The 12,697-nt window shown below is 35.3% G+C and overlaps 4 non-coding genes across 4 annotated transcripts; 3 read left to right on the top strand and 1 right to left on the bottom strand.

The window, feature by feature from the left end:
* Window positions 1–3,562: 3,562 nt before the first annotated feature.
* Window positions 3,563–3,636, bottom strand: TRNAI-AAU (transfer RNA isoleucine (anticodon AAU)). Its single transcript has one exon. It is a non-coding gene; the product is annotated as a tRNA-Ile (tRNA).
* A 3,524-nt stretch (window positions 3,637–7,160) lies between these two features.
* TRNAI-AAU (transfer RNA isoleucine (anticodon AAU)) lies at window positions 7,161–7,234 on the top strand. Its single transcript has one exon. It is a non-coding gene; the product is annotated as a tRNA-Ile (tRNA).
* Window positions 7,235–9,326: 2,092 nt separating this feature from the next.
* TRNAI-AAU (transfer RNA isoleucine (anticodon AAU)) lies at window positions 9,327–9,400 on the top strand. The gene has a single exon. It is a non-coding gene; the product is annotated as a tRNA-Ile (tRNA).
* A 1,350-nt stretch (window positions 9,401–10,750) lies between these two features.
* On the top strand, window positions 10,751–10,824 carry TRNAI-AAU (transfer RNA isoleucine (anticodon AAU)). The gene has a single exon. It is a non-coding gene; the product is annotated as a tRNA-Ile (tRNA).
* The last annotated feature ends 1,873 nt before the right edge of the window (window positions 10,825–12,697 follow it).

Here is a 12,697-nt window from a genome sequence, read left to right as displayed (position 1 = left end):
CATAGTGTAACAACTTGAGACTGGCTTCAAATTCATCAGTAAGGCCCATTTTATCAGAAATAAGTAGTGACTCATTTTTAGTGGTGGGGGATTCGAGCCAGACACCTCATGCGTAATACTCCATATCATCATCCTGATCTGACCTCACCTCACTCACTCCATGGCTCGTCCTCAGACTCGATCAGTTCATCCAGTTCATCTGGATTTTCTGGGTCTGAGTCCATGTCATCACTACCAGTGATGATGCAATAAACAGAAACTATACTTCAGTGGAACTATAAAGATGTTGATTTTCAGATATTGATTGATATCATAAGGTTACATCTATTCTCCATCAGCTGATGCTAGCTACTACGATAGGAAATCGAATATTGAGTATGCACTTATGAATACGAGATATATATTCATACACACAGAAACTGAAGGAGATAGAGAGGGGGGAGAGAGAAGGAGAGAGAGAGATAAATATATAAACATATATGTGTATGTGCACATATACACATATGTGTATATATATGCATATACATGATGTATATATATATATATATATATATATATATATATATATATATATATATATATATATATATATATATATATATATATATATATATACATAACCTTGGAGCTGACATATATCTGGCACTGAAGCCTGATGGATTCACATGCGATAAACGGACACCAGAGTCATTGTATTAAAATTATACATGCTTGGCCCGTAAGCGGATCGAATCCTCGACATCCGCGTTATTAGCACGGCGCTGTAACCAACTGAGCTAACAGGCCCTTACACTACTTGAAAATCTTTCTCATAATGAACCGTCAGTGAACAAATTATATTGAAGATAATTAAAAGTAGCAATGTACAATCAATATAGCCTAGTGTTAGACTATTTCAGAAGGATTCTATCAGGACAGAGCAAAATAAACACATTCTGTTTATCATTTCAAATGCATATAAGCCTATGAAAAACTACTTCTTAGAAAATGCTTAGGCAGTTTATCTTAAATGTTTTCAAATCGCATTACCATACATATATATATGACCAAAAACACAAACGCAGCAATTTGTACATAAAAACAAAAAGGAAAACAACCACGACAAGAAATAAAGGAAATGAACTCTCTTCAAGAGTCCCTCTCCAGACGTAAGATTAACCAAACGTCTTTTATCATTTGTCTGAAGAGGAACTCATGAAAGGCTCGAAACGCTGCACTGTATTTTGATTTCTATTGTGACTTTTCCTCTTCATATATATATATATATATATATATATATATATATATATATATACATGCATGATTTTGCATATATATACGCACATCTATCAATCTGAGTATATAAATTCATATATAGTATACAGTGTGTCACACATACACATATATGTATATATATATACATATATACATACATATACAGATATCAGTTATATGTATGTGTGTTTTTGTATGTGTATAGGAGTATATACACCTGAGTGTGTGTGTGAACATGTTTTCCTTCTTATACACCTTAGTAACTCGTCGTTGCGATTAGCCATTGTCCTCCCACCTGAGTCCGATCACGTGGTTAACGGACTGGTCTTCAGCGCCCTCCGTGGTCTCCAAGAGTCTGTCGGAGGGCGAGAGATAAGCGGCGGAGACGAAGAGGCCGTTCAGCAGGGAGACCAAAGGCAAATGAGGCTTAGGTAAGTGAGTGAGGGGCGGCTTGTTTACATGAGCGCGTGGGAGTTTCTTGCAGAATAACTCTCTTAAATAAACTAAAGGAAGAAGAATATTCTAAAAGAAAAAGAAAGAAAGAAAGACTGAGGTTTGATGCCAGACTCACCCCCAACGTGTTGAACAGGACAGGAAAGTAGAACGCATAATCATTACCATACAAGAGCCTTGCATACACAGCGGTCCTAATGGCCTGGCCACCGTGCCATCCTCTGACCTTGGTCCAGGCATTTTGTCAGCAAAAGAGGAATCGGCTGCCAACGGATAGACTCCGGAGACGATAGACCAAACTTTTGCCAGCAAGGGGATCGAACCTTCCTCATACGAATCATATAATGGCAGAATAATGAAATTTTGAATTGAAATAATTCATTTATACGCAATATTTTTAGATAAATTATATAAGTACGTGGCTCTAGAAGTTTTTTTTTTTTTTTTTTTTTTTTTTTTTTTTTTTTACAGTGAATTAGTACACAAAATATAAAGTGTAGATTGGGAAAGAAGAGTTAAGACATGCAAACGGTAGTACAAAATATCTAACGCAAAGAATAACAGCTTCATGTTCAGGAGACGACGTCGAGAACACAGACAGAGGCCGTTTTATCTTGTTTCTTAGGATGCTTCTTGAACTTGAGATATTGACATCAGGTAGGGCAGGAAGGCAGAACTTGATACCTAATGAAATGGGTACCAGGAATACGCATGTATATGCACACACACACACACACACACACACACACACACACACACACACACACACACACACACACACACACACACATATATATATATATGTGTGTGTGTGTGTGTGTGTGTGTGTGTGTGTGTGTGTGTGTGTGTGTGTGTGTGTGTGCGTGTGTGTGTATGTATGTATATATATGTATATATATACTTAAATAAATATATGCATATATGTATGTACATCCATGCATATATTTATATCAATAGATAAGCACACACATATATATGAAGGGAAAAACACTCTACCGTGTTGATACTATGATAGAAAAACGCACAATGCACAAACTAGTCTCACTGTCCAGTAAATGTAGTTTGTGCATTGTAAGTTTTTCAACCATATATATATATATATATATATATATATATATATATATATATATATATATATGTGTGTGTGTGTGTGTGTGTGTGTGTGTGTGTGTGTGTGTGTGTGTGTGTGTGTGTGTGTGTGTAAGCTCAGGAAATCTACGTCGAAGTGGTGAGTAGTTTTCACGCTCTTTTGCCTGTCGCAGTGGTTTGAATTTAACTCGGCTGTATTTCCACCCAAACTAATAAACTGAGTCCCGTGGCGGAATGACAGACTGCTGAATATATATACATCCTTATATTTATATAAATATATGTACATATATATACATATTTACATGTATACATATATATATATATATATATATATATATATATATATATATATATATATATATATATATATATATATATATATATGTATGTATGTATGTATATATATATATGTATTCATCTATGCGTATACATATATACATCTACACATTTATAGATGCATGTATATGTGTATATAAAGATAGATTGATAGATATAACATATTTGTGTCTATTTCTCTCTCTCTCCCTCTCCCTCCCTCTTTCTATCTCTAATAATATATGTGTGTATGAGTGTGTGTGCTCCAGTTATTTAGATTGGTGGGCGGAAGAAATGCTAGAAATGCAGCGTTGCCAATGACTTTCAGTCTCCGTCTTGTCTGTGTACCAGTGTTTGACATTGGCACTGGCATATATCTGGCACTGGAGACTGATGGATTGGCGTACGGTGACTAGACACCAGTCAATGAATAAAATTCTCAATATGTTGGCCCGTAAGGGGATCGAACCCTCGACATCCGCATTATTAGCACGGCGCTCTACCCAACTGAGCTTACAGGCCCTTAACCTTTTTGATAATCTTTCTAATAATGGACTGCCAGTTAACAAATTGTATTGAAGATTATCAAAAGTAGCAATTTACCATCAACATAGCCTAGTGTTATATTGTATTTCAGAAGGATCATATCAGGACAGAACAAAATAAATACATTGTATTAATCACTTTAAATGCATATAAGCCTATGGAAAACTACTTATGCTTAGGCAATTTATCGTAAATGTTTTCAAATCTCATAACCATGATATATAAGGTACCTTTTCGAAAAGAAAAAAAAATCTATTATATACTTATGTACACACACACACACATATGTATATATATATATATATATATATATATATATATATATATACACATATATATGTAAACATATTTACATATATGAATAATATATATGGGTGTATATATGTGCTATATATATGTATATATAAACAGATATATATGAACACAAACACAGACGCAGTAATTTGTACACAAAAACAAAAAGGAAAACAATCACAATAAATGAAGGAAATGAACTCTCTTCAAGAGTTCCTCTTCAGACGTATGATTAACCGAGAGTCTTTCATCATTTGTCTGAAGAGGAACTCGTGAAGGGTTCTATGCATATATATATTCATATATATTATATGTTACATATACACATATATGTACATATATATACATATATACATACATATACAGATATCAGTTATATGTATGTTTATGTATGTGTATAGGAGTATATACACCTGAGTGGGTGTGTGAACATTTTTCCTTCATGTACACCTTGGGAACTCTTCGCTGCGATTAGCTTTTGTCCTCCCACCTGAGGCCGATCACGTGGTCAACGGACTGGTCTTCAGCGCCCTCCGTGGTCTCCAAGAGTCTGTCGGAGGGCGAGAGATAAGCGGCGGAGACGAAGAGGCCGTTCAGCAGGGAGACCAAAGGCAAATGAGGCTTAGGTAAGAGAGTGTGAGGCGACTTGTTTAAATAAGCTTCGGTAAGTGAGTTTACATGAGCGCGTGGAAGTTTCTTGCAGAATAACTCTCTTAAATAATCTAAAGGAAGAAGATTCTAAAAGAAAAAGAAAGAACAAAAGACCGAGGTTTGATGCCAGACTCACCCCAACGTGTTGAACAGGACAGGGAAGAAGAACGCATAATCATTACCATGCAAGAGCCTTGCATACACTGCGGTCCCAAGGTGCCATCCTTTGACCTTGGTCTAGGCATTTTGTCAGCAAAAGAGAAATCGGCTGCCAACGAATAGACTCCGGAGACAGTAGACCAAACTTTTGTCAGCAAGGGGATCGAACCCTCCTCATACGAATCATATAATGGCAGAATAATGAAATTTTGAATTTAAATAATTCATTTATACGCAACATTTTTAGATAAATTATATAAGTAAGTGGCTCTATAATTTTTTTTTTTTTTTTTGTACAGTGAATTAGTACACAAAACATAAAGTGTGGATTGGGAAAGATTAAAAAGACATGCAAACGGTAGTACAAAATATCTAACGCAAAGAATAAAAGCTTCATGTTCAGGAGGCGACGTCGAGAACACAGACAGAGGCCGTTTTATCCTGTTTCTTAGGATGCTTCCTGAACTATTTTGAGATATTGGCATCAAGTAGGGCAGGAAGGCAAAACTTGGTACCTAATGAAATGGGTACCAGGAGTATATCTATGCATTTTTCTCTAAGTCCGCGTGTTTATTTAAGTATATACATACATATATATACATACATGCACACAAGCGCGCGCGCACACACACACACACACACACACACACACACACACACACACACACACACATATATATATATATATATATATATATATATATATATATATATATATATATATATATGCATACACACATGCGTATTCCTGGTACCCATTTCATTAGGTACCAAGTTCTGCCTTCCTGCCCTACCTGATGGCAATATCTCAAGTTCAAGAAGCATCCTAAGAAACAAGATAAAAAGGCCTCTGTCTGTGTTCTCGACGTCGTCTCCTGATCATGAAACTTTTATTCTTTGCGTTAGATATTTTGTGCTACCGTTTGCATGTCTTTTTCTTCTTTCCCAAATCCACATTTTATGTTTTGTGTACTAATTCATTGTAAAAAAAAAAAAAAAAAAAAAAAAAAAAAATTCTAGACCCACGTACGTATACAATTCATCTAAAAATGTTGCGTATAAATGAATTATTTTAATTCAAAATGTCATTATTCTGCCATTATATGATTCGTATGAGGAAGGTTCGATCCCCTTGCTGGCAAAAGTTTGGTCTACCGTCTCCGGAGTCGATTCGTTGGCAGCCGATTCCTCTTTTGCTGACAAAATGCCTGGACCAAGGTCAGAGGATGGCACGATGGCCAGGCCATTAGGACCGCTGTGTATGCAAGGCTCTTGTATGCTAATGATTATGCGTTCTTCTTTCCTGTCCTGTTCAACACGTTGGGGGTGAGTCTGGCATCAAACCTCAGTCTTTCTTTCTTTCTTTTTCTTTTAGAATATTCTTCTTCCTTTAGATTATTTAAGAGAGTTATTCTGCAAGAAACTTCCACGCGCTCATGTAAACAAGCCGCCCCTCACTCACTTACCTAAGCCTCATTTGCCTTTGGTCTCCCTGCTGAACGGCCTCTTCGTCTCCGCCGCTTATCTCTCGCCCTCCGACAGACTCTTGGAGACCACGGAGGGCGCTGAAGACCAGTCCGTTGACCACGTGATCGGACTCAGGTGGGAGGACAATGGCTAATCGCAACGACGAGTTACTAAGGTGTATAAGAAGGAAAACATGTTCACACACACACTCAGGTGTATATACTCCTATGCACATACAAAAACACACATACATAGAACTGATATCTGTATATGTATGTATATATATGTATATTCATATATACATATATGTGTATGTGTGACACACTGTATACTATATATGAATTTATATACTCAGATTGATAGATATGTGTATATATATGCAAAATTAATGATGTGTGTGTATATATATATATATATATATATATATATATATATATATATATATATATATATAATATGAAGAGGAAAAGTCACAATAGAAATCAAAATACAGTGCAGCGTTTCGAACCTTTCATGAGTTCCTCTTCAGACAAATGATAAAAGACGTTTGGTTAATCTTACGTCTGGAGAGGGACTCTTGAAGAGAGTTAATTTCCTTTATTTCCTGTCGTGGTTGTTTTCCTTTTTGTTTTTATGTACAAATTGCCGTGTTTGTGCTTTTGGTCATAAATATATATATATGTATGGTAATGCGATTTGAAAACATTTAAGATAAACTGCCGAAGCATTTTCTAAGAAGTAGTTTTTCATAGGCTTATATGCATTTGAAATGATAAACAATGTGTTTATTTTGCTCTGTCCTGATACAATCCTTCTGAAATACAGTCTAACACTAGGCTATATTGATTGTACATTGCTACTTTTAATTATCTTCAATAAAATTTGTTGACTGACGGTTCATTATGAGAAAAATTTTCAAGTAGTGTAAGGGCCTGTTAGCTCAGTTGGTTAGAGCGCCGTGCTAATAACGCGGATGTCGAGGGTTCGATCCCCTTACGGGCCAAGCATGTATACTTTTAATACAATGACTCTGGTGTCCGTTTATCGCATGTGAATCCATCAGGCTTCAGTGCCAGATATATGTCAGATCCAAGGTTATATATATATTTGTATATATATAAATGTATATATATATTGTATATGCATATATATACACATGTGTATATGTGCACATACACACACATATGTGTATATATTTATCTCTCTCTCCTTCTCTCTCCCCCCTCTCTATCTCCTTCAGTTTATGTGTGTATGAATATATATCTCGTATTCATAAGTGCATACTCAATATTCTATTTCCTATCGTAGTAGCTAGCATCAGCTGATGGAGAATAGATGTAACCTTATGATACCAATCAATATCTGAAAATCAACATCTTTATAGTTCCACTGAAGTATAGTTTCTGTTTATTGCATCATCACTGGTAGTGATGACATGGACTCAGACCCAGAAAATCCAGATGAACTGATCGAGTCTGAGGACGAGCCATGGAGTGAGTGAGGTGATGTCAGATCAGGATGATGATATGGAGTATTATACATGAGGTGTCTGGCTCGAATCCCCCACCACTAAAAATGAGTCACTACTTATTTCTGATAAAATGGGCCTTACAGATGAATTTGAAGCCAGTCTCAAGTTGTTACACTATGAGCTGATCTAGCATAATATTTTGATGCCCCTTTTTTGCTTTGGCAAGGGTACCCTACCACGAAAAATGTCGTTCATTGGTCATTCCTGATACACTTTATCATGCTTATTACGTTTTGATTTGTTTTTCTTTGTTACTTGTTAAGCTAGCTCAAAATTTTCATATATTCTCCTGCCCCTGTGTAGCACACCCACCAGCTAATAACGCGGATGTCGAGGGTTCGATCCCCTTACAGGCCAAGGAGCATGATTTTGATAGAATGCCTCAAGTGTCGGTTTATCGCAGGCAAAACCACGAGGCTCCAGTGCCAGATATATGCCAGTGCCAAGATCAAATACTGGTACACAGACAAGACGGAGACGCTGCATTTCAAGCCTCTACTATTCTTAGCTTAACAGTCTTTACTTGCAGCCTTCCTTCCGCCCACTAAACTAAATAACTGGAGCTCATACACAAGTATATATGTACATATACGCACATGCATGTACATGTTTATATATATATATATATATATATATATATATATATATATATATATATATATATATATATATATATATATATATATACATATATACATATCGGTATATATGTATATATACATATATATGTGTTGTGTATGTATACATGTGTATACACACACACACAAACACACGCGCGTGTGTGTGCGGTGTGTGTTTCTGTATGTGTATGTGTATATATATTAAATATATATACAAAATGTTGTATGCATTTGTATATATATATATGTATATATACATATATATATAGTAATACATATTTATATGAATATATATATTATATATGCATATGTACATGTATATATGTATATGTATACATATGTATATATATATATATATATATATATATATATATATATATATATATATATATATATATATATCCATATACACATATGCATAATTATGCATGTATGTATATATATGTATATATGTATGAAGAGGAAAAGAGTCAGAATAGAAATCAAAATAAAGTGTAACGTTTCGAACCCTTTACGAGATCCTCTTCAGACAAATGATATAAGACTCTTGGTTAATCATACGTCTGGAGAGGAACTCTTGAAGAGAGTTCATTTCCTTCATTTATTGTGATTGTTTTCCTTTTTGCTTTTGTGTACAAATTACTACGTTTGTGCTTGTGTTTATATATATATATATGTATATATATACATATATATGCATATATATACACACCCATATATATTATTTATATATGTAAATATGTTTACATATATATATGTGTGTACATAAGTATATATTAGATTTTTTTCTTATATATCATGGTTATGGGATTTGAAAACATTTAGGATAAACTGCCTGAGGCTTATATGCATTTGGAATGATAAACAAAGTGAATTTATTCTGCTCTGTCCTGATATGATCCTTCTGACAGTTCACTATGTGAAAGACTCTCTCCAGAGGTAAGGGCCTGTTAGCTCAGTTGGTTAGAGCGCCGTGCTAATAACGCGGATGTCGAGGGTTCGATCCCCTTACGGGCCATGTTGAGTATTTTATTAAGTGACTCTGGTGTCCGTTCATCGCACGCACCTGATGCCAATATCTCAAAATAGTTCAGGAAGCATCCTAAGAAATAGGATAAAACGGCCTCTGTCTGTGTTCTCGACGTCGTCTCATGAACATGAAGCTTTTATTCTTTGTGTTAGATATATTGTACTACCGTTTGCATGTCTTTTTCTTCTTTCCCAATCCACACTTTATGTTTTGTTTACTAACTTACTGTAAAAAAAACTTCTATAGCCACGTACTTATATAATTGATCTAAAAATGTTGCGTATAAATGAATTATTTTAATTCAAAATGTCATTATTCTGCAGTTACGATATGATTCTATGAGGAGGATTCGATCCCCTTGCTGGCAAAAGTTTGGTCTACCGTCTCCGGAGTCTATCCGTTGGCAGCCGATTCCTCTTTTGCTGACAAAATGCCTAGACCAAGGTCAAAGGATGGCACCTTGGGACCGCAGTGTATGCAAGGTTCTTGTATGGTAATGATTATGCGTTCTTCTTTCCTGTCCTGTTCAACACGTTGGGGTGAGTCTAGCATCAAACCTCGGTCTTTTTTTCTTTCTTTTTCTTTTAGAATATTCTTCTTCCTTTAGATTATTTAAGAGTTATTCTGCAAGAAACTTCCACGAGCTTATCTAAACAAGTCGCCTCACACTCTCTTACCTAAGCCTCATATAACTGATATCTGTATATGTATGTATGTATATATATGTACATATATATGTGTATATGTGACATATAATATATATGAATATATATATGCATAGAACCCTTCACGAGTTCCTCTTCAGACAAATGATAAAAGACTTTTGGTTAATGATACGTCTGGAGAGGAACTCTTGAAGAGAGTTCATTTCATTCATTTATTGTGATTGTTTTCCTTTTTGTTTTTGTGTACAAATTACTGCGTCTGTTTGTGTTCATATATATCTGTTTATATATACATATATATAGCACATATAGACACCCATATATATTATTCATATATGTGAATGTTTACATATATATATACATATATATGTGTGTGTGTACATAAGTATATAATAGTTTTTTTTTTTCTTTTCGAAAAGGCACCTTACATATCATGGTTATGAGATTTGAAAACAGTTAGGATAAACTGTCTAAGCACAAGTAATTTTTCATAGACTTATATGCATTTGAAATGATAAACACAATATATTTATTTTGTTCTGTCCTGATATGATCCTTCTGAAATACAATATACCACTAGGCTATATTGATGGTATATTGCTACTTTGAATAATCTGCAATACAATTTGTTGATTGGCAGTCCATTATTAGAAAGATTTTCAAAAAGGTTAAGGGCCTGTTAGCTCAGTTGGTTAGAGCGCCGTGCTAATAACGCGGATGTCGAGGGTTCGATCCCCTTACGGGCCAACGTGTTAAGTATTTTATTCATTGACAAGTGTCCGGTCACCGCACGCCAATCCATCATTTTCTAGTGCCAGATATATGCCAGTGCCAAGGTCAAACACTGGTACACAGACAAGACGGAGACTGAAAGTCATTGGCAACGCTGCATTTCTAGCATTTCTTCCGCCCACCAATCTAAATAACTGGAGCACACACACTCATACAAATATATCATTAGAGATAGAAAGAGGGAGGGAGAGGGAGAGAGAGAGAGAGAGAGAAATAGACACAAATATATGTTTTAACTATCAATCTATCTTTATATACACATAAACATGCATTTATAAATATGTAGATGTATATATGTATTCGCATAGATGAATACATATATATACATATACATACATACATATATATATATATATATATATATATATATATATATATATATATATACGTATACATGTAAATATGTATATATATGTACATATACTTATATGAATATAAGGATGTATATATATTCAACAGTCTGTCATTCCGCCACGGGACTCAGTTTATTAGTTTGGGTGGAAATACAGCCGAGTTAAATTCAAACCACTGCGACAGGCGTTTCTTCGTGGGGAGGGAAATAAGCCAGCAAAAGAGCGTGCAAACTACTCACCACTGCGAGCTTACACACACACACACACACACACACACACACATATATATATATATATGGTTGAAAAACTCACAATGCACAAACTACATTTACTGAAGACAGTGAGACTAGTTTGTGCATTGTGCGTTTTTCTATCATAGTATCAACACGGTAGAGTGTTTTTCCCTTCATATATATGTGAGTGTGTTTATCTATTAATATGAATATGTATGTGGATGTACATATATATATGCATATATTTATTTAAGTATATATATCCATATATATACATACATACACACACACGCACACACCCACATATATATATGCACACACACACGCGTATTCCTGGTACCCATTTCATTAGGTACCAAGTTCTGCCTTCCTGCCCTACCTGATGGCAATATCTCAAGTTCAGGAAGCATCCTAAGAAACAAGATAAAACAGCCTATGTCTTAGTTCTCGACGTCGTCTCCTGAACATTAAGCTTTTATACTTTGCGTTAGATATTTTGTACTACCGTTTGCATGTCTTTTTCTTCTTTCCCAATCTACACTTTATGTTTTGTGTACTAATTCACTTAAAAAAAAAAAAAAAAAAAAAAAAAAAAAAAAAAAAAAAAAAAAAAAAAAAAAAAAAAAAAAAAACTTCTAGAGCCATGTACTTATATAATTTATCTAAAAATGTTGCGTATAAATGAATTATTTCAATTCAAAATTTTATTATTCTGCCATTATATGATTCGTATGAGGAAGGTTCGATCCCCTTGCTGGCAAAAGTTTGGTCTACCGTCTCCGGAGTCTATTCGTTGGCAGCCGATTCCTCTTTTGCTGACAAAATGCCTGGACCAAGGTCAGAGGATGGCACGGTGGCCAGGTCATTAGGACCGCTGTGTATGCAAGGCTCTTGTATGCTAATGATTATGCGTTCTTCTTTCCTGTCCTGTTCAACACGTTGGGGGTGAGTCTGGCATCAAACATCAGTCTTTCTTTCTTTTTCTTTTAGAATATTCTTCTTCCTTTAGATTATTTAAGAGAGTTATTCTGCAAGAAACTTCCACGCGCTCATGTAAACAAGCCGCCCCTCACTCACTTACCTAAGCCTCATTTGCCTTTGGTCTCCCTGCTGAACGGCCTCTTCGTCTCCGCCGCTTATCTCTCGCCCTCCGACAGACTCTTGGAGACCACGGAGGGCGCTGAAGACCAGTCCGTTGACCACGTGATCGGACTCAGGTGGGAGGACAAAGGCTAATGGCAG

The sequence above is a fragment of the Penaeus vannamei genome, chromosome 20 (assembly GCF_042767895.1).
Source record: "Penaeus vannamei isolate JL-2024 chromosome 20, ASM4276789v1, whole genome shotgun sequence".
Classification (NCBI taxonomy): domain Eukaryota; kingdom Metazoa; phylum Arthropoda; class Malacostraca; order Decapoda; family Penaeidae; genus Penaeus; species Penaeus vannamei.
Note: the sequence above shows the minus strand (reverse complement) of the source record. Positions and strands in the feature narration are given on the sequence as shown.